Source organism: Coturnix japonica, chromosome 3 (genome assembly GCF_054131305.1).
Source record: "Coturnix japonica strain WE chromosome 3, WE-NBRP24, whole genome shotgun sequence".
NCBI lineage: Eukaryota > Metazoa > Chordata > Aves > Galliformes > Phasianidae > Coturnix > Coturnix japonica.
In genome coordinates, this window is record NC_140665.1 from 69,585,118 (window position 1) to 69,606,707 (window position 21,590).

The 21,590-nt window shown below is 33.5% G+C and overlaps 1 long non-coding RNA gene across 1 annotated transcript in view; it reads right to left on the minus strand.

The window, feature by feature from the left end:
* LOC107311942 (uncharacterized) overlaps positions 1 to 21,136 on the minus strand; it is a 76,250-nt gene extending 55,114 nt beyond the window's left edge. The window contains exon 1 of the long non-coding RNA XR_001554315.3: positions 20,951 to 21,136. This is a non-coding gene — a long non-coding RNA (uncharacterized LOC107311942). The remainder of the gene's footprint in view (positions 1 to 20,950) is intronic.
* Positions 21,137 to 21,590: the final 454 nt, after the last annotated feature.

The window sequence follows — 21,590 nt, forward strand, 5'->3', positions numbered from 1 at the left end:
CTTGACTTTTTTTGAAAGCATTTTATTATAAGATTTTCAGGATCGGTAAGGAATCAAAACAATTTTCCCCCTCTTTTCTCCTACCCCTGAAAACCTGTTGCTTATTGTTGTGACATCACTGCACATGAAACTCCTGCATCACTGATGGAGGATAACCAGTTTTTTATTCTCCACATTATTCATTTGTAAAGTGGATGTGCTTTCTCTTGTTTCTTATGACAGTTAAGGCAGTTTCAATGCAGAATGGTCATAGCTCATTTTAAGAATTATGCTTTTTCTGTTCTTCAGTGTAGCAATTAGAAAACCTATAATAAGATGGAACATTCAGCAAGCAAAATTACATAATGTCTAAAATATAAGTCCATGCATCAAATCCAAGTCCTTTTGGAAAAAAAATCTTCATTACCTTAAAAAGGAAAAAAACCTTAATTTCCTTAAAAACTACACTGAAAAAAATAATTCTTGAAATATACACTGTTGTCTGACAAAAAACCTTCTAATTCATTAGGTTTTGCAGGATCTTCATTAAACGAATCTAGACGGGAAGATATCCTTTATGAATAGATTTCTTTTGCTTGGCAAAGACCCCTTTTGTTTTGATAAGAAGGGAGACTCAGCATTTCTGGACAAAATCATTTTAGGAGTCTGAACAATGGTCTGCAATTTGACAAGGCAGGTAACTTGAAAAGCCCTCAATATATTTTAATTTGGCATTTAATGATTACAGACAAAAGTACTCTTGTTGCTTCTTCACTCTCTCAGATTATTTTGACAGATTGTGTAGACATTTTATTTTAAAGTAACAATTTGATTCTAATATGATTTTTAAGGAGTTTTTTAACTCAGTTTTTTTATACTTAGTTTACACCCAAAATCTTGAAAAACTGCACAAAACACACACTGTATGTGTTAGAATTATGCATGACATCTACTAATTGGTTAAAACTTAAGTGTCAAATGATATACAGTTATAAAAGGTCATAGATTGTATTTAGAATATAATTAGGCATTTGGGAATGCTTTAAAAAAGGAATATTTTAGAAAAGATATTTAATGATTTTTTTACATGGATATGTTATGTTTTCCTTTCACTGACAATCATTTTCTGTTATTTCCTGAGAATACACTCTTTGTCAGATGGGCTGGGAAAACAGGGGGAATAATACAGCATTTTAATAGCTCAGAAATACTTAGAAATAATACTAGTTCTACAGTTTTTATTGTATAGTGTCAAAATATTACAAAACCTAGTCCCATTAAAATCAAAGTACACTTCCGGTACAAATCAATACCCAATCTTTATTTATCTATCATAATGAATGGGCAAAGTTCCAGAGCAAAATACTGGTATACTTGGCTAGGAGGACCTTCTTCAAGTAGTGAGTATGTAAATAAAACCAAGAAAAATTTAGACAAAAGTATCTTGTCATGTGACTACCATGAGATTCTGTCACAAAAGCAAATTATGTGTATTTTCCTCTATCGTCTGCTACACATAAAGGCATCTTGAAAAATAGGTGAAATACGGTTGATATTAACTACAAGTATAATGTTTGTTCTCCACTTAAATAACTCTTTTTAATTCCAATAGTATTGTGCATCATACTGAGAAGCAAATATGGTAGAATATTATCCCTAATAGGCTAACTGTGTTTATTCCATTTTGTAATGTTTTAAAGAAATATACAACTGAAAACGATAAATAAAGTTGGGAAATAAAAATGAACACTTTATTGTTCTTTAAAGTATATTTTATTCATTAGAAATTCAGACTGGCTGTGGGAATCTGCTTTACACTTTGTTAATATTACAAGCAGATACTAAATACCTAAATATGCAAAATTATGACTTCTAAGACCTTCAAACTCTCACCATTTTATCTTCAAATTCATATCCCAGCATTATTTTTACACTATCTAAAATAAACAGAATAACCAGACTTAGGTCTACATTTTGAATTATAAATGCAGTAAATTAAACGCTGAATTTCAGGACTGAAAATCAGTTCTTCCATTAAGATGTTACAAGTAACCCTGTATCTACCCCTCTAGGATAAGATGCAATCAGACCAAGGCTGATACATAGAACACTGAGTTTTTTGATGCTTTCTCAGAGGAAAGAATATAAAGCTTCAAAGACTGAGGTAAGTCTTCCTTCAGGGTCTTGCTCAACCACTTCTGTGCAACTGAGATTTTGTTTTTCAGTTTCCTTTTTGGTTCATATGCACAGGTCACTCTTTTCACTTAGAATACAAGCAGTTAAAATCTATCTGTGTGGAAAATACTTTAGTGGCAGAAACAGACTCTGAGCAGCGTAGAACATGGTTCAGGCCTCATCAACCAGGAAATGTCTGAACTTTCATCAGTGGCTATTTTACGTGAATTTTGCATTTTGAATAGTATGCAGCAGGAATGCAAAGGTAAGTGGTGTGATATACTTCACAGCCTTGTGATGGAAGCCTCAATTTGGTTTCATTCATTTAGTTTAACTGAAACAAATCCTGGCCTAGCTATTTCTTGAATCATTTTGAAGTATTAGTTGGTATGGGCCAAATCAGTGCTGAAAGCATGCTGATGATTGAACAAAATAGATGAAAAAAAGCCAGTATCATACCATATGCCTTGGTCCTCCTGAATTTATTAGAATAGATGTAACCAATAAATACCTTGATAACAGGATTAGAGGATATTCCATGTCTTCCACATTGCTCCATTTGTAGCTGAGCCATGTTTGCAGATAGGAATAATTGATTCTGAAGCTCAGACACAGTGCAAGTGAAAGGTAAGTGACTTCCTCAGCAGTATAAACCATTCCACAAACCAAAAGAAAATCAAACGTGAGATTCTCATTTGCTGGGCAAGTGCTCTTTTATATATAACGCAGAACAAGAATACATAATTTCCATTTCCTTTCTTCTCATTATTTCAAAGAGAGTAGGAACTGCTTATTTCTTTGAAAGTATGTTTTACTCTGTGGATTCAAAGTGGAAACAGTCACCTCCAGCTTGATTTTGAAGAAGCCCAAACATTTACAGGCTTATTATAGCTCTACAGTCCAGGTTACATACATTTTAATAGGCTCTTCCTAATCATTTGCACTGCAGAGTTTGTACTGCATTTGCCAGAACTGATGAGAAGTAATCACTGAGATAAGGTACTTTCTGATATTCCAGTTATAATTTCAATGATAATAAGAAGCAAAGAATTTGTGAAGGACATTATAATAATTTCTTCCTATCCTTCTATAATGAAATAACTTTTAAAAACCTCTATAGGTATTTGCTAATTCTAGAGATGTGACAACTCTTTGAGATAAACAAGCAAGTTTTTTTTTTAAACGAGTACCACAAAGACATAACACATGCACAGTGTGCAATAAAGCAGACTGGAACCATTTAAACTTTGCCTAAAATCAACATAACGATTAATTTTGAATTATTTAATCTACACAGATGTTGTAAATCTCATTCATTATTTAATTATAATAGGAACAATTACTGTCACACAGTCTTGCAAAGTGTGGGCTGCTCTCTTTTACTGCTTCATTAAATATATTGCCCACTAGGTGGGGGTAGCCAACCTTATTAAAAAAAAAAAAAAAAAAAAAAAAAAAAAGATATTCTGAGAAGAAAATCCAGTCAAAGCTGGAATAAAAACCGCATTTAAATTTAAGGGCTTTTTTTTTTTTTTTTTTTCCCCTTTCTTATTTTTTCCTCTCTACTTTACTGTCATAAAAATAGTCTAATTACTGTTTGTTAACTATTAAACTTTAAAAGTGATAATGAATGGAGGTTGCTGGCAATTATGTTTTATTTATGTAGATGGGGAAATACAGCACCAAACTTTCAGTATTACAGGACATTCTTGTACCACTACAACATGGCTATTTTACTGGAAAACAAAGAATGGAGACAGAGCTTTCATCCCTTGGCAACAAATCATTAAATGGGTTTATAAAATATTACAGTTGAATATAATACATGTGGATCAATTATTTTCAATATCTTATTGAATACTAGATTCAGGTGATTATAATAGGTAGTCTACAGTATGTGGATGCAGTGATTTCTGAAATATTAACATTAGACATAGAAACACGGGCAAAAAAAAAGAGCTTGCTTGAAGACACTGAGGCATCAGAAGTCAACATACATATGATTTAATTAGCAGTCTCACCAATATTGTGTGTACATCTGATACATTCCATTCAAACCTCTACATGCAAGAGAAAACATTAAGGAAAGTCAGAATGACTTTAATTTCTAAGTTGCAACACAGCTGAATCACACATAGAAGACTGGATACATATATTGTAGTGAATGATCATTTTCTGAAGGTTTTTCAATAAAAATATATTAAAATAATGATATTAAAATATTATAAAAGCCTAGATGGCAGTAAATGACAGCCATGTTGTGAATCTTGGAGATTTTTAATATTGCAAGATAAGACGGAATAGAGGAATACTTTAGAACAATGTTTATTTATTTATTTTTTACATTACCTAGCAGCTTAAAAAAGTACTACCTCGGATGAAAGGTTAGTAAATTAGTCTACTGTTTTCTTCTTTTTAAATAGCATCTTTACTGCTTCATTTTTTTCTTCTTGTTATGTTATTCAGTGATTTGAGACAAGAAACTCATAGTTGTTTGAGCACATTCAATTTTGCGTAATTATACAAACTGACATTATATGAGAATACATACAATTTAAGTTCAATTTCCAGCACTTTCAATTTATCATGAAGAAAATGAAAGTGAAAATGAAAGCATGATATAAAATTCTAAGAACTCCTTTAATTTTATGTGCTGTAATCTCTGTTACATTTTTAATATATACACTTTTCTCTAGTGAAATTTGTTATTTTCCTTTCGTGAAGTATAAGTGTATTCCATCTTTTGTTTTGGTCTCAGTCATGTTTCCCTTGCTTAATCTGTCACTGTCTAGTTCTGGAGGTTTTTATTTTATTTGATCTAAATGCCCTGGTGCCCCGGTGGCCCAGTGGTAGGAATGCCATGTTGCAACACCGTAGGCCCAGGTTCGAATCCCCCCTGTGGCGCAAGTGGTAGAAGTGCCGCTCTGTTACACAGGGGCTCAAATCCCGGGGGTTGGACTCGATGATCTCTAAGGGCCCTTCCAACCCGCACAAGACTGTGATACTGTGATATACATTTTGCTACCACATTCCTATTGCATAATTTCGTTGAAAATAGAATAAATGTCCAAGGGGAAAAATAATCTTTGTATGAAAATTAGGTAAACTTTTGCTTTTTAGTCTATTGCCGTGATCAAACATTACAAAAGCAGTTCTGTTGCTGTTGTTTATTACATGTCTGTGAAAAGAACTGACTCACTTCAGTTTGGAACTTGACTACAGCTGTTGATAAAAAAATATATATATATTTTCAGTAGATCTAAAAAGTTGCTAAAGGCAGCATGTATACTTTGAAATAAGAAAGAAAATCTGAAATAAGAAATAAATACAAGTTGGATTTATGGAATGTTCTGTATAATAATATTGAACTACAATACATTGCAAGTATTGAAATTAGTATTATAATCTTTGAACATGCTTTAATTAGATATTTTCTGAAATGCAAATGATATATAAAAGTGTACTGGAATATTTTACTCTAATAACTACATCTTATTAAATCATACCTCATATTCAAATTGCTTTAACACGCTCAAAGGTCTTGTTAAATGTTCATGTCAAAAAAACTGAGAATTAGCCAAAATTGTAAATACATATAGAAAATATACAGCTCTATATATAACTTCACTGCTATCAAATGACCCTGAATATCCTCCATTTTTAAGAATTTTTTTTTCTTGATACATCATAAGAAACTCTTTGATATACTGAGGTAATACCATGTGACACAGTTATGCGTGGTCATATTGTATTACTACCCCTTTGAGTATCAGTTTAGTTTTCATATTTTATAGTTTCTTATTAATTGGTTCATATGCATTTCTTAAAATAACATTCTGTTTCCCACTATGCTTTATACAATCCGTTCAAAAACTGTAAGTAAAGAGGTGGCACACCATAACTGTTTCTCCTCTTCTTTGGGCTAAAATAAGTTACTCTGAAGTGGCTCAAAGTGATTAGTCATCTCATCTCTATCTGCATATATATTTTTTGCTCTACACCTATGTTCTCTGCTTGTCCAGTAGCATTCTCAAAACATCCTTTCTATATAATTCCTCTACTCTAATCACCATTTGTTTATGCCAACATAATCTAAAACCTGATGATGTTGGAGCTACATGCAGTTCAGCATAATTGTGCAGTAACAATTGCAGTACTTGAAAGAGAGAAATCTTGATCCTACTAAAGTCAATGACAGTTATGCACAATGCACCAGATTTCATTATCATGTTTCTAGATAGTAACTTGAAGTTTCAAGTAAGTAAACGTAAATCCTCTTGTTTTTCTGCTCTCTCCAAAGTCTTAAGCAGAAATATGAATGAACATGCCGGAAACTGTCTAGTGCTTGAACAGCTGAATCATATTCTGAAAACACTATGTGGGCACTGAACACGTGCAGATGTTTTAAACTGAAGCAATTTCTTTAGGTATATCCAGTAAATTCTTCACTTACACTCTGAAATCAATCTGGCACATTCTTGACATCTGTGTGCACAGAGTTATAATTTTTTTTTCATATATATAATAAATAATAAATTTTCATATACTTCATCATATAGCATCTGAATTCAAAGTAATAACTGGAAATATAGAATAATAGAAAAATAAAATAATAGAATAATAGAATAATAGAATAATAGAATAATAGAATAATAGAATAATAGAATAATAGAATCATAGAATCATAGAATCATAGAATCATAGAGTCATAGAATCATAGAGTCATAGAATCATACATTTGAGGCCAACTACAACCCAGCCATATTACCCTAATTCTAAAATCCCTCTGCTAAATTATGTCCCTGAGCACCGCATCCAAATGATCTTTAAACACATCCAGGGATGGTGACTCAACCACCTCCCTGGGGAGCCTATTCCAGTGTTTAACTACCCTTTCTGTAAAGGGTTGCTCAGCCTCCATACTGACTTCCTGCCCTGCTTAGAAAGTGCCTGGGAGACTATTGATTTGCTCAAGCCAAAATTATGATGAGGACTAATCTGACTACTTAATGGTGTAAAAATTTGGCAGGTCTCTGCAGCTCAAGCTTTTATGGAGTTATAGAATGGGTCATAGAATGACTTAGCTTGGAAGGGACCTTAAAGATCATCCAGTCCAACCCTGCTGCCATAGACAGAGTAAGCCTTTGAAAAAGGTTTTCATTTCTTGTTAGTAAATTTTGGTTTCCTTGACTACACAGCACATTATTATTGAGTCAAGATTCAATTTCATATCGTTAATTTTGTTCTTGGGGAAGATTTTGTTCTCTTTTTCCTGGTAGCTGAAACTACTCACAAATTCAAATTAAATGTAGCAAATACTTTCAGCTGAAATAAATGAAGTATTCAGAAATATCAGAAAGTATTCCAGCAGTTCCCAAAATGTGCTCTGATTCTCATCTGCCAGGAGGTGTATTTGGATCCAGGTATAATTCAAAAAATTCAAACCAGATTTTAATTCAATTTCAAACCAAACTTCAGGAAATTTAATGAAAGGGACAAGCTACAGTCAAGCTCTCTGACTAAGAACAGAATTCTCACCAGAATACTTTCCCGTCTCAGCAAAATGTCTGCAAGTTATCAATCAGACCAAAATGTGAAGATGTTCTAATCTGCAAAAACTGAATGCTTATAAATTCAGAACCTAGCAACCACCTACTCTCTATTCCCTTTTCCAGTAGAATGCCTGATCGACAAGTTTTGTGATAGGTGGCATAAAGAAATGAATGCTGAAATTTGTACTAATTCTTTTTGCGTGTGTGTGTGTGTGCGTTACCTACATTAAAATAGTGGAAAAGTCAGTTCCACAGATAGTTTTCTCTTGATTGTCTTTTTATTATTATTATTATTTTCAAGAAAAGCAAAAAACTAAATCTCAAACTGAATCAGTTATATTGGCCTGAATTTGTTTCTCTCAGAAATGTAAGAACACAGAACACCCAATTATTGATAGAGTTTCAAATAGGAAAGAAAATCTCTCCAAAGTGATTAATGTATTTTCTTTCTGTGTAAGTATTTGAGAAGAAAAAAAATATTGCTTCATGTTCATTTTCTCTCCTAGTTTTGAAGTTGAATAGTTCTTTGCTTTGATTTTATCTTATTTACCATATTTTAGTGGGAAAGTCAGAAAGGACACTGATATTCTACATATCCTGGTGTGTATGCAAAATAAAAGGCTCAAAGCATACTAATGACTGCCAGTTCATGCTGTCTGTGGAGGATTACTAAGGATTACAAGTAATTACCTGAAATTGCACACTGTTTTTTTGCCAATTTGTTTTTTAAAAAGTAGAATCTATAGGGCACCCAATTTCCTGTTAAGATTTTATTTCTATATTATACATACAATCTTTGAGGAAAGTAAAAAGGAATAAAACAAATGAAAGTCCCTGAAACACTTTTAGCAATTAAACACACATGAATCTAAAAAACAAATGTAAAAACTTAGAGAAATTACCAGGAATTAATTCTGTGTAGAAATGAATCTTGCTTAAAGCACACTTTTCAAATGTCATTGTTGAGACCACGGATTTGATTTGAGTTCTGATTTTTATGATTTAAATCAGAATAGTAGAAGTCCATGATATCAAGACACATTAATAGTGCAAAAGAGAAAGGTGTGTCACTGAAACAAATAAACAAAATATCTGAAGTAAGGAATTTATCTTAAAAAAAAAAAAAAAAAAAGCTTAACGAGAAATTCAGATGTTATGGGAAATAGAGAATGTAGTGGATGGAAATTTATGCATCAATTGAGATCTTCAGAAATGTCACTTATTTTCTGTCTAACTTTTCAGATACCTAAAATTCTTAGGCACTTTCATTTAGTAGTATGTGCACATTTTTCTAGTCCTCATAATAGAATCTGATTTTTAAAACAGGTGTTTGTAATACAATTGAAGAATGTTTGACTGTTTTTAAAGAAAAAGTCTGCCCTGGTAGATCTTTCTCCATAATTTTTACTAGAGTTGACCTTGAGAAAAATTCACTCAGATATAACTAACCCAAAGAGCATAGATAAAAATGATTGCAATGCTTTGTGTTTATTATTCATGTAAGAAGTCCTGGTCTGAAACTAAGGAAACACTAACCAGTTTTTGATGCTAAATCATAGAAGATTTAGGGAGGAGTCTTGGAAAGAGCTGCGTATGCTCTATCCACATAGTATTTTTAAATTATGATTTTTACTTATTCATCTGTCTGGCTGATGTACACATTCTCCCTTTCCCTTCCTGGGAGCCTGTTGCATGGGAAATGAATGTTACAAACCTCATTATGAAAGTTGAAGAGAGGAGGATGTGATGTTTGTTTCACAGCATTTCAAGGAGATTTCATTCACTAGTGCTCACACTCCAGCCTTCAAAAACACAAAGCTGGGTGTTCAGGAAATCTGGCCAGGGCCACTTATATGGCAGCTACCGAGGCTTAACCGCAGTTCTTTTAGCAGTTTTCATTAGTGATGACAAACTAATTTGGTCTTTTTATTACCCTTTAGATACCTACAATAACTTATGTGATTCTTTGACATCAGAATTTTACTTATCTAAGCCTCCATAAATATTAGGCAAGGTTACCACACTGTCTGTTTTTACTTGTTTGGAATACACATATCTTTACAGTTACAGCCTGCCTTCCATTTGGGCAAACAGGAGAAATAATGACATGGAGAAATACAGTGTGTTTGATGTATTGTAACTTTGTTTTCATACCTCTGTTGTCACAGGGCAGTGCCTTCTGCCAACAAGTTGTCTGTGCTGTGGTCTTACAGAGTGCAGGCTTTCTAGCCTTAGTAAAAAAATACACTTTTCAATTTTATTGCTGTGAAAGGTGTTTTTTGTTAGTCATACATGCAGCTCTCTTAACCCTCATTGTACTGTTTCTTCTGGTGTTTACACATGCACATTTCCATTCATACTTCATATCAGTCTTAATGTTCTTGGTACAGATCTCCTCAGAGTCACCATAGTTTTTCTCATAGAGTCCAAGAACTGAACAAGAACAGGGCATGAGGACACTGAAGAAGCAAATCTAATGGTCTTGAGGATATTTCACTATACCTGTAGAGATTTAAGAGACTTGTTTTGTAACAGTAGGCTACTAGACCAAGCCTTTCCCGGTCAGCATTGTCATGAATACCTCACAACAAATTAGAAATCCAGGAAAGGAAAAAGAAAAAAATCAAAACAGGATACCGACATTCAAGAAGGGATACTGGGAAGATAAACAAACAAACAAAAAACAAACAAACAAAAAAAACCATGAAACTAAACAGAGAAAATTACATGTGAGTAAAGGAGAAAAGAAGGAAACTTTTGGTCTCTTGCAAGTATTTTTCACACCAGTCCTTTAAAGAGACCTTCTCTCATTAGTGTACTGGCAAAATTAAATGGAGATTCACATCTCTGGATGTATACTACATGAGCAGATATTGCACACCCAACGGGCATATGTTCTGTAGTATGTAAGGGAAACAAAAGTTTATGTTGGAATAGGCTAAGTATTTCATGACATAGAAATCCCTGGACCTTATTTAATCTCACTGTCATAGGATGTCTGTGGAAGACTAACTCAGATTTAATTCAGGGTTTTTCAAACCATAGGAGTCCAAGTTATTGCTACGTTTAGATTTCTTAAGTGAGAGTTATCACTCGAACTTTTAAAGTTTGTCAGATGACTCCTCTCACAGTTTCCTTTGGTCATTTTGGCTGATCCTTCTAGGTTTGATATAGACCAATATATCTGAATTGAAATGAAAGGTTTTCATGATAAACATGCTAACTTTTTCAACTTACAGTAAGAACATTATTTAAAATCCTTTGTCAATCCTAATGAGTGATATGAGATGATAACTGGTAAATTCTAATTATATTTTTCAGTCTTTGGAATTACCACAATTAATTTTCAACATCATTCTTGTTAATTTACCACAAATCCCAAATTACTGGTAGAACTTTATTATCCCAGATTCCAAAACACCATCTAAATAACCACATTACTCTTTCCTAAGAAATACTAATTACCAGTACAGTGAAGGGAAAAGAAGAAAAAAGAAAGCTAAGCAAATGAAGTATTTGGAAGCCTTAAGAAAATCTATATAATAATATTAACAAAGATTGCTGAGCTGAATACGTGAAATTCAATGGAGCATTTGAAATTGTTGAGTATATCAAACAAGATATGATAGGAAAATATAACGTGACATATTAGGCAATGTTTGTGATATTATAACGATTAAAGCCTTGTTCAAATCTCATCTGATGACACTAAAGTTTTGAAAATCATCAGATAGAAGTTTCTTGATTTCGCATCCAAAATTTTCTCATATTCTCTAATGGATAAAGTCAGAAGAAGTGCACGGTGCTTTTCTTTGTGAAACTTTCACCTGAAGACTAGGCAGATCTCATTGGTTGAGGTGAAAGCTTAGAAATATTAATTTCTTCTTTTCTGGAACATTATTTTAAAAGTGGAGTTTCAAAGGCTCAAAGGGAAGTTATATAGCAGTCTTTTATTTCCTTTGGGATCTGAGGACGTAAGAATGCCCTTGAAAAAATTCCACTGAGAGTGAGTCAAAATTGGAGAACATCCCAGAGTATCGTCTCACCTGAGATCTGTTGGCTGCCTTACATCAAATGAGGAGGCCATGGGGGTGTGAATGTGGTATGTATAAAGCAAAGGACAGAATTAGTTTTTGAGGTCATCCAAAACTGTAAAGGTTGGTGCTGACTGAGGGAGAAAATGTTTCCATTTTATTATTTATTAGGATAGTACTGAACTAAAAAATTATGTATGAGCTTGGTAAGAATGCATGTAAATTGAGCTTGTCCGAAATCTAACATATGAAGCAGATAAAGTGAAATGTCTCAAAATACCTACATAACTCCAGGTTTGCAAGATGATTTAAATTATTATTGTTCCACTGAAGTCTGAGGGGTCATTTCTGTTCTTCTCTGTTGAGCGTTTGAGCAATTAAATGTACAAAGTCCTGGCAGTCATGTCAGATGTCAAGGAAGATGTCAATTCAAATGAAACCTTGGAGTTAGTGAAATCCTCCACATGAGGTTAAAGAGTGGACTGCCAAAAGGTTAAATCAATACCCCTTATAAAAACTTCATAGTTCAATACTCAAGGAGTTAAAGATGGATCAAGAAATCATGAAAAGTCTAAGGGATTAGGGGAAATGACAGAGAGGGGCTCAAGAATTTGTTCCTGTTGCAAGACTATCAAGGGGATGATTTAGTTTCCTGCAGACTTCCTAAGGTGGTTTGTAACCTGTATTAAATCAAAAGCCTTAAAACACCTCAAGTTCAAAACAGGATAGATGCCTTCAAGATTTAAGAGCAACATTTTATAAGGGAAATCTAGAGCCAAAGTCTGGTTTGAACAGTAGTATACTAAAAATATAAACCTGCTTGAATTAGAGAAAAGTTCTTGGATCTGTTTGGATATATATTATCAATATGAAGTAATGACAATCCTGTAAAAGTGTTGAGGACATCCATCATGCTTGTTAGTGGGCATTTTCATTAGCTTTCTCTCATCAAACTCTTCAAGTCAGGTAGAAAACAAACAAACAAACAAACATATGCACACAGACAAACAAAACAAAGTAACAAAAAACCCAGAAACAGCAGAGTGGGACAGAGACTTTGTGATGCAGAACCGAAGAATAAGAATGATTTAAATTATAGATTAAAGAGGATCAGCAGCTGGCATTAGGATGCCACAGTAGACTAACACAAATCAGTAAACAAGTTGTAAATTGTTAACATGTCTAAGTGAACAAAACCTAATTCTACTCCAACATTTTTGTGCTGATTTCACATCACCCTGTTGCACTGCAGGAGTTGGGTGTGTGAGACCAAAACTAATTTGGAGAAATTGATTAGCTTTTTAATTCATTCACCTGGTATCTTCCCACTTTCTGCACAGTTATGGACCTATACTGATCATTCTAAGAAATAGTTCCTTTTTTCCTTTTTCCTCCTTTCAGTTTTATTTTTCTTTTCTGTCTTGCAAAAATTCCTCCTCAAATCTAAGCTTCACTAGGACTGTCAGAACAAAATCATATCAGAATTAAATTAATCAAGGTGGACTCAATATAGAATTAAAATTAAAACATCACATTAATTATAAAAATAATCCATCTTTATAATTTTTAAGAAGATTGCTATCTGGTTGGATATAAATTCTAATTAGATAATTTGGTTGAGTCAATCAATATAATAATTTGAATGCTTAATGCTGGAACCAAATTATTATTTAATTTTTAATCCACAATTTCAAGGATAATGCCAAAGATTCCCACTTAGAATTCTACTCTTTTGCAATAGTTAACCCTTTTCTTCCGAAGATGGATATAGAAAAAAATGTCAAAAATTCACATACATAAGAAACTGAGAGGGAAATCCTAATCCTTGTACAACTTTGAGTATGGAAAACAGCGTAGTAATATGACTGATTAAAAAGCAAATTTTTAATGGAGATTAAGTCTAAAATTTCTCCTTTTTGTGCCTTCATCATTATAAAATTTGAAGAGGTCTATCAACGTGCATTCACCCATAATGCTTGGTTTTCCAAGCATTGGAACAAAGCCAGCTACCTAGCAGCTATTCTGTGAAATAAGTAAATTCAAATTTATGAATAAAGTACAGATATCAAACTTCTCTGATATAACATTTTTCCCTTGAATCTGTCAGATGGCTTTTTTTTTTTTTTTTTTTTTTTCTTTTGGGAAAAGAAATATCCAGCATTGCAAAGATTGCATATTTCTACTCTCTTTTGCTCAGGGACTAATAATGGATTATTGGAAAAAATATTGAAAAAAATATTTGGAAAAAAATCAAAATTGATAGAATTAATTAATTTACTAATAAAAATGACTTTTCCAAAAGAAAAAGAAAAATATTTTGCTTAATAAGTACATCTAGGGTGTCCTAGTACTAATATTTTCATTTCTTTAATGTTAAATTAAATCTCATTTTGACTGAAGTGTATGAACATGTTTTTCCCCCACCCCACAAAAGATTTTATTTCAATTTTCCTATCTATCAAAAATTCTTCTCAACTTTAATATTTAAGACTTTTACCCCTTTTAATTAGTTAAAGGTGGAAAAATATCTATTAGAGAAATGGAAGATTTCTTGTGAGTATCCTATTTTCAGTATGTTACAATATGTGCAGATACGTGATACAGTAAAAACTGAATATTGCTCAACACTTTTCATATATGGTAAAAGAGAATTGTTTGCTGTCTTTTTTGTTACAAGACAGTATTACAGTTCAAGAAATTCCGTCAGAAACCAGGATATCCTTTAATTCCTTTTGCATCAGTTTAATATTCTTTTAATTATTTTTAATAGTGCTAGAATCACGAAAGGTAACTACTTTGCATTTTTAATTGAGTAAAAAGAATTCTTGAGTATTACCTTAAGGAAGGACTAAAATGTTGTGGGCCAATATCATAAAATTCTTAGGATACATTTTCAGGAGTTAAAAATAAATATATGGTTCTTCTGTAGTTATTTGTACCTTTGAGACCGTGTCTGTGTGCGTATTCATTCATATGCACGTGTATGCACTTGTTTTTTTTATTTGTTTGTTTTTCAACATAACAAATCTTTTAAAATAATGAAAATATTTATCAACTCATGTATTCCTCCTGCTGAGGAGACATTAGGTTTCTGTTTGCAAATGTAGTTTTATTTGCTATTTTTTAAATATTTTGTAAGTAAATATTATAATTATTTGTTAATTTGTAAATTGAATAGCTGCAATAAGAATTTTACGTTTCTAGCTAAAACAAATATATATAGATGTATTTGTTGTTTTTTCTTTGTTTTGCTTTAATTCCGTCCAATTTTTTTTTTGACTGCTTTTCCAGTTGCTTCCCCACTCCACTGAAAGATACAAAAATGAAGAATAAAATCCATTCAATCTGGATAAATGCAATATTAGTGCTGATAAATAAGAATGCCTTACATGCAGCTGACAGACATTCCTTTCTAACCCTTTCATCATATGCCAGAGAAATAGGAGCAGCTCTTAATAAACTCTAAGAAAGGTTAACAAGTCTGCCTTCGGTGAATCATGGGAAGGAGTAGCAAATGACTTTCTGTGTGAGGGATCACTCTTAGAAAATGCCTTGAGACCAACTCGTTTTAAAATTAAAAACTCCTTTTAAAGTTAGCAGACAGAAGTTCAAAGCCTTGCACTAAGTATAGCAGTGGCGCTGTCACATGTAGTAAGGGACAAATTGTCAGCCAGCCATAACATTGTGCCTAAAATATTCTACTTCTAATCTGACTTCATAATTTAACACCATCACTCAAGTAATAATTGCTTACAATTAGTAACTAAATTGAATGGTGTTTTCTACAACTTCTGATTCATATTGCAATGTGCAGGTAATTTTATTTGGATCATTCTCTCAAACTTGATTTAATACTTTAATTATGGAAATATTATTTGCCCTCCATTTCCCCTTTAAAAATGTACTGAGTCCCCTGTAAGCTTTATTTTCTTGTTAATAGAATTTAATCTGAGGTTAATGACACATAAATTGTACCTGAGTACTTAATTCTGTATTTAATTCCTACCCCTCCACCCCCCCATCCCCCTTTTTTTTTCACTTAACTTGGTTATAAAAGACTATGGTAGAACTGAAATAAGACACAGTGCTTTTTAATGTTATTTTACCTTTGATCTTTCTAAAAACCAAAACCAAATAACAACAACAACAACAAAATCTTTTTATTATTTTTTCCCTGAAAGACAGTAACTTTAATTATTCCAGTGTAATAGTGAAAGTACCTTACTTCTTACAACACTATGAACACTAACAGCATTGTGTTTGTCTCTGCTTTTCACCAGACACAGGACTGGTTAAGAAAGAACCTTACCTTAAATAATAATAATAATAATAACAATAACAATAATAATAATAATAATAATAATAATAATAATAATAAAGCATTGTATGTAAACTGGATAGATGAGATTTTTTTCTTGTGAATAAAGAAGTTCTAGTTCATTTTCTGTTGATATAAAGCTGCTCATATACAACAGAGATGCATATGTAAATGTTTCTGTCTAATATGGAGAATTACAATGAGAATAATTTTTTTTGTCAAGAAAACAGTAACTCCCAAAATGTCAGAGAGAAATGCAACTCATTGCTGCTGTAGAGCACTATGTAATGCCATGTTACTGCAGGGCAGCAGGCCCATTTCAGATGGATTTCTGATAGGAAGCCCAACACGCTTGCCATATGACCAGCAGGGAAAAAAACAGGAATTCAAATAACAAACAATCGTCTTGCTGGCAGACAGAGACCTGCCAATGAAGCTAACTGCTGTCTCTCTATAAGGCTCTGCTGTATGTCTACATCTACCTGTCACTAACTTCCTGTTTCTCTGTTGTATTTTTCCTGCTTAATTATAGTTTTTACATCACAGTTCCTTGATCCTCACTGCGCTCCTGGTTGTTAACATGCTACAATAAATAAATAAGAAATACTAATAAGCAGGGACAGCTGTAGCACAGGCTGATGTGCTGCTGCCAGAGACAGCAGGAAGACTGGATCACCAAAGTTGTGGCTTTGAGACAGTAAGTGAGCTGCTTCAGGAACACAGGGGGCAGAGCTGTTCCTCCAGACAACGTTTTTCCTGAGCACTTCTTGGTTCTCTGAGCTCCTTGTCTCCTGTACCAGGGTTCATCAGTGAGCTTCTGCCTGCTCAGCTCTGGTTCTGCTGCTTGCTGTGGAGGGGGGATATGCTGGCTTATTGAAGCCATAAAGAAGATAATCAGAAGTAAGATACTGACAGATGACTGTACCCTGCCTTAGTTTTGTCTAACCCATACAGGAAATAGCATTCTCTTTTACAGATGGGTCAGACATACTGGGATGAGAAAGTGGGTACAGTCCCCTGATAAGATCAAACCAATTGATGGTATGGCTAACTGCAGGAAAGACCATTGACTGAGAAGCCAGAAAGAAGAATGGCATAAATGGCAAAGCTCAGAAATCCCAACATTCATTTAAGGTGAACGTCTGACAGGGGGATTCTGTGGCATTGCTGAAATTGCTTGAGAAGTTTGTCAATTTATGGTAAATTCATCAGCTTCACTCAGGACCGCATCCTCTCCATAGAAAGAAAAAATTGTAAAGTAACATGCTTTGAGTGGAAAAAAAAATATTAAAAAAGGTGGGGAGGATCTTAAATCAACCTCAAACTATTTGCAAAGGTGATAACATCAGAAAAAGGAGGAAATGCTCAAAATGAATATGGGGATCAGAGGACAAAACATTCATACAGAACTAAAACACTGTATCACTGTCTCAGGAAAAAAAAAAAAAGAAGAAAAGAAAATAAAAAGGCTAAAGAATTAAAATAACACTTTGCAGGGTTAGCCAAAAAAGATTACTTCAATAGATCTCTTGAATATCTGTCATGGAAAACCCCAGCTCACAGACCGTAAATACATTATCAGGATCTTGAGAAACATGTGGGAGAACTCAGCTGAATTGCATGACTTCAAATGAATGCAATTGGAGATTCAATAACAGGAAGATGTAAACAGAAATAACAAAAATGACTAAGACAACCTTTAAAAACAAAGAACTGGATAGAATCAGGACCAGATGTCATCCATGGCTTTGGATTAACTGCTTTGCTCTAATACGGCTACTGTTTCTGTGCATTTCATAAGAAGAAAAATCACTAAAAAGATGAGAGGCAGCAGAAGAAGAGAACAATAAAAAGAAAACCAAAAGCCTGTATTGTCAAGAGTTTTCTAACAACAAGTCATCCATATGTATCACCTTCCCTTCCTCAGAAACTGCTAAGGTGGATTTTACAATGTCAAATCTGGAACTCTGATTGATGTAGGATTAACATAGAATCAAAATGTAAGCAAATGAAAAATAAAATACACCAAAGCTCTATTTCTGGCTGACTACTGGTTTCAAACACTAAGAAATTCAAGCTAGGATAACTTTTTTCGTAGATTCAATTCAGCAGTTACCAGGACCACTGCAATTGCACCAGCCTGCACCTGGCTGCGTATAATTTATCTGGGCACAGCAAGAGCTGCAAAGTGCCTTTTTGCTCAGATTAAGCAATATCTTTCTGGGGAAGTGTTACCTTGTAAACTGTTACTCTGTCCTTAAGTTGACCCCCACAGCAAAACAGGAAACACACTTAAAAATCTTGATATTCCTACATTCATCTAAGCTTTCTGGGAGTTTGTCAGCACGCCTTGTTGCATGTGCATCCTTCACTTGTCTCAAACTACTACTTTATGTCTCAAATTTCTCAGTCTCCATGACTTTACTCTTAAACAAAACAAACATTAGAGTTAAAAGCATGCAAGTTTAATCTAGAGATATAAAATTTGACATCCTTGATTACAAAGCTGGAAATAATGTTACTAAATCAGGAAATTAAAACAGGAAAATGTGTTCCTTATTACCTTGCTGGCATCAAAACCAGAGCTGTCTAAGTTCCTTGATATGTGGGGGCCTCAAAAACAATGGAACAATTCAGCTGAGCATTCTACTCTCCTTTGGATGCGAGTATTTGGAATAAGACCTAAAATTGCTTCAGTGAGCCCTGTAGCTATGTCCTCTCTCCCCACCATCAATGCAGTTTCTCTGAACAGCATCTTATGTCTGTGTTTGGAATGTTTTCCTCTGCAATTCTTTTTTTCTTTTTTTATCATAGATCAAAATGTAGATGCACTGAACTGCAGTTTATTATGTTTTCTAATTATCATGGACATTGCTATGCCTCATTTTACAAAGACCTTCCTGCTTAAGTGCTTACCAGCAACATTTTCATGATACAGTAAGTCATATATCATAAAAAGTAATTCCTGACCATATATTTCATAAAATGCAAAGCCTTTAGAGGCTGGTTTGTTAATAACTTCTTACAGAGTTACAACGTAGTATTAATTGAACAAATGTGTGATTTATATTTATATGCTTTCTTCAAAATGTTGAGTCCAAAGTCTCAAAGTGTTAACATACTGTTCTAACAGTAGCAGTAGGATGAAAACGGTATCAGAAATCAAAAAGAGGCTGCATCACCCATCTCATGATATACAAATGGATATTACCTTATCTGGCAGAATTTTGCTTTTCCAGTTGTCTTCTAAAACTCAGCTTGGGAAAAAAACTGACAGCAATAAAGATGATGGCAAGCATGTATGAAGTTTTACTTTATGAAGTGTATCCACTGAGAATCAGATTTAGAGATGATGGGCAAAAACCCTCTTAGATGCACAGAAATGTTAGAAAGCTGATGAAAATTCTGCTAAATGATCCAGAACAGGCTATTTGAAATTGTTGATTTATTATAGATTTGCAAATTCAGGCTCTTCACACAAATTCACTTACACACCATGTTTTGAAACAAAATACAAATACAGAAGATTCAGTAAGCATAGCAAGATTATGCATCTGGCTGGTACTGAAAATTCAGTATAAAATATTGGGCGAGTAAATAGATGCCTTCACTGGGATCTGTGTAGATTTAACTAACTCACTAGCACCATATGATGGTAGCACATTCATGAAAATGGTAAATATTACTATAACTGTTCATCTTGTGACAAACTGCATTACTGTACTATGCACTTAAACATGGACTCTTCTGGTTTCTCAAGACACTGCGTGAGAGATTTTCCTCCCTAATGTACCTGTCCTGCATGATTTTATGACAGTCTAAGGTATTTTAGCTGGCTGATAGCAGAAATGCCCAAACTGCACTAGATGCTTGTGTAACATCCCCCACACCCCAGCTCATTCACTTGGAATCAGCACTTGTCAGATAAGAAATATAACAAAAATTTAAAAAGATGTATCTTCCAAATGTTGACTCTTAGGGAAGAGGAAAAGATGGATCCTTTAAAATGAGAACAACCAAGGAGAAAAAACATCCCCACAAATCAACAACAAAAAGATAAGAAGCAGCTGATGAAGTTATCTTAGTGATTGTGCTCCAGAATATTCACATCTCATGTATTTCCTTCCAATAGAATTCAGAGCATGTAAAATGATGTATGTTATTCTGGAAAATATTCCATACTGAAAGAAGACCTTCTAAAGATCCAGCCATGTCATGTTATCCTAGATGAAAGGTTCCCAGCTTGCCAGTCCATGAAGTTGTGATTTGAAATAATTGAGATTGCAGTGTAAGGAAACTTCTCTGATTACACTTGAAACACCTCTCTCAAAGCATAGGAAATACAACAGATTTTAATGAAGGATAATAATTCCAGTTTTTAAAATGTGCTGACTACATTAAATCTTAAACCTCTTTTCTTAGTTTTAGTCATTCAAGCCAAAATGATTGGTTTCAAAAAGCATTATGGCTGAGTAAGAAGCCAAGATTGCTACAGCAAACATAATTAAAATATCAAAACAGAGAATAATCCAGCTAGTGAATTTTAACTTCTCAGTAGAACTACAGCAGGAAAAATGAAACAAACTCTCTCTCTAGCATCTGAGTATACCCTCATTCCTGTTAAACAGAAAAGGTTATTCAACAAAGTGTCCCTGCTGCCATTCATCATAAAAAAAAAAAATAAGAGGAAGAATCTTGTGAAAAGAATTCTCAAAGGATAAAGTTTTATCATGAAAACAAAAATAAATTGAATTCAACAGTTTACTAACTGAAACCTGATAACCTTATAAAAATATATAAATGATGTTAAAAACAAAATGTATAGCCAAGAAAAACAGTCCAATTCCTATGGGAACAGACTGAATTCTCACTGGCAGTAGTTAGCCACTCACCTTTGTCATCCTGATAAGCAATTAAGATGCTATTCTGTTAAGTCTCTGCACCGGCAACTCTTCGTTTGGCTCAGCTTAAACGGATAAATGAACATGGACTATTCCTTTAGTTCTTTTTTTTTTTATTTACTGCCTATGCACAGCAGGTTGGCAGATCTTGTGCAGTAAGTGTTAATTAAGGCTTCTGACTTATTTTCACTCCTTTTTTTTTTTTTTTTTTTTCCCCCTCTCTCTCCCTCTCTCTCTTTCTCTCTTTTTTTCCCTGCAGTAATATTTTACATTTCTTCATACTCTTTATCAAGCAACTGCTACAAAGAATATGCAGTATTTATACTAGAATATTGCAATATTCTTACTAGAATATCAGTTATTTGAGGCTTTGAGCATTGGTGTTTTACAAAAAGGCATGTTGTTCTTAAAAGGGACCAGTGAGAAGAGCTTGCAAATCTGAAAGCAAAAACATTCATCTGAATCACATATGATATTTTTCCATGTATCTGTGCTAGTGAATGTTTATTTACACAAAAGGTATACATCCAACATGACAGATACTCACATGACAGTGCCATGGGGCTTAAAGTCACCTGCAACTGAGAGAAGAAATTTGAACTTCTTTCACTTACACTTCAACAGATTATCA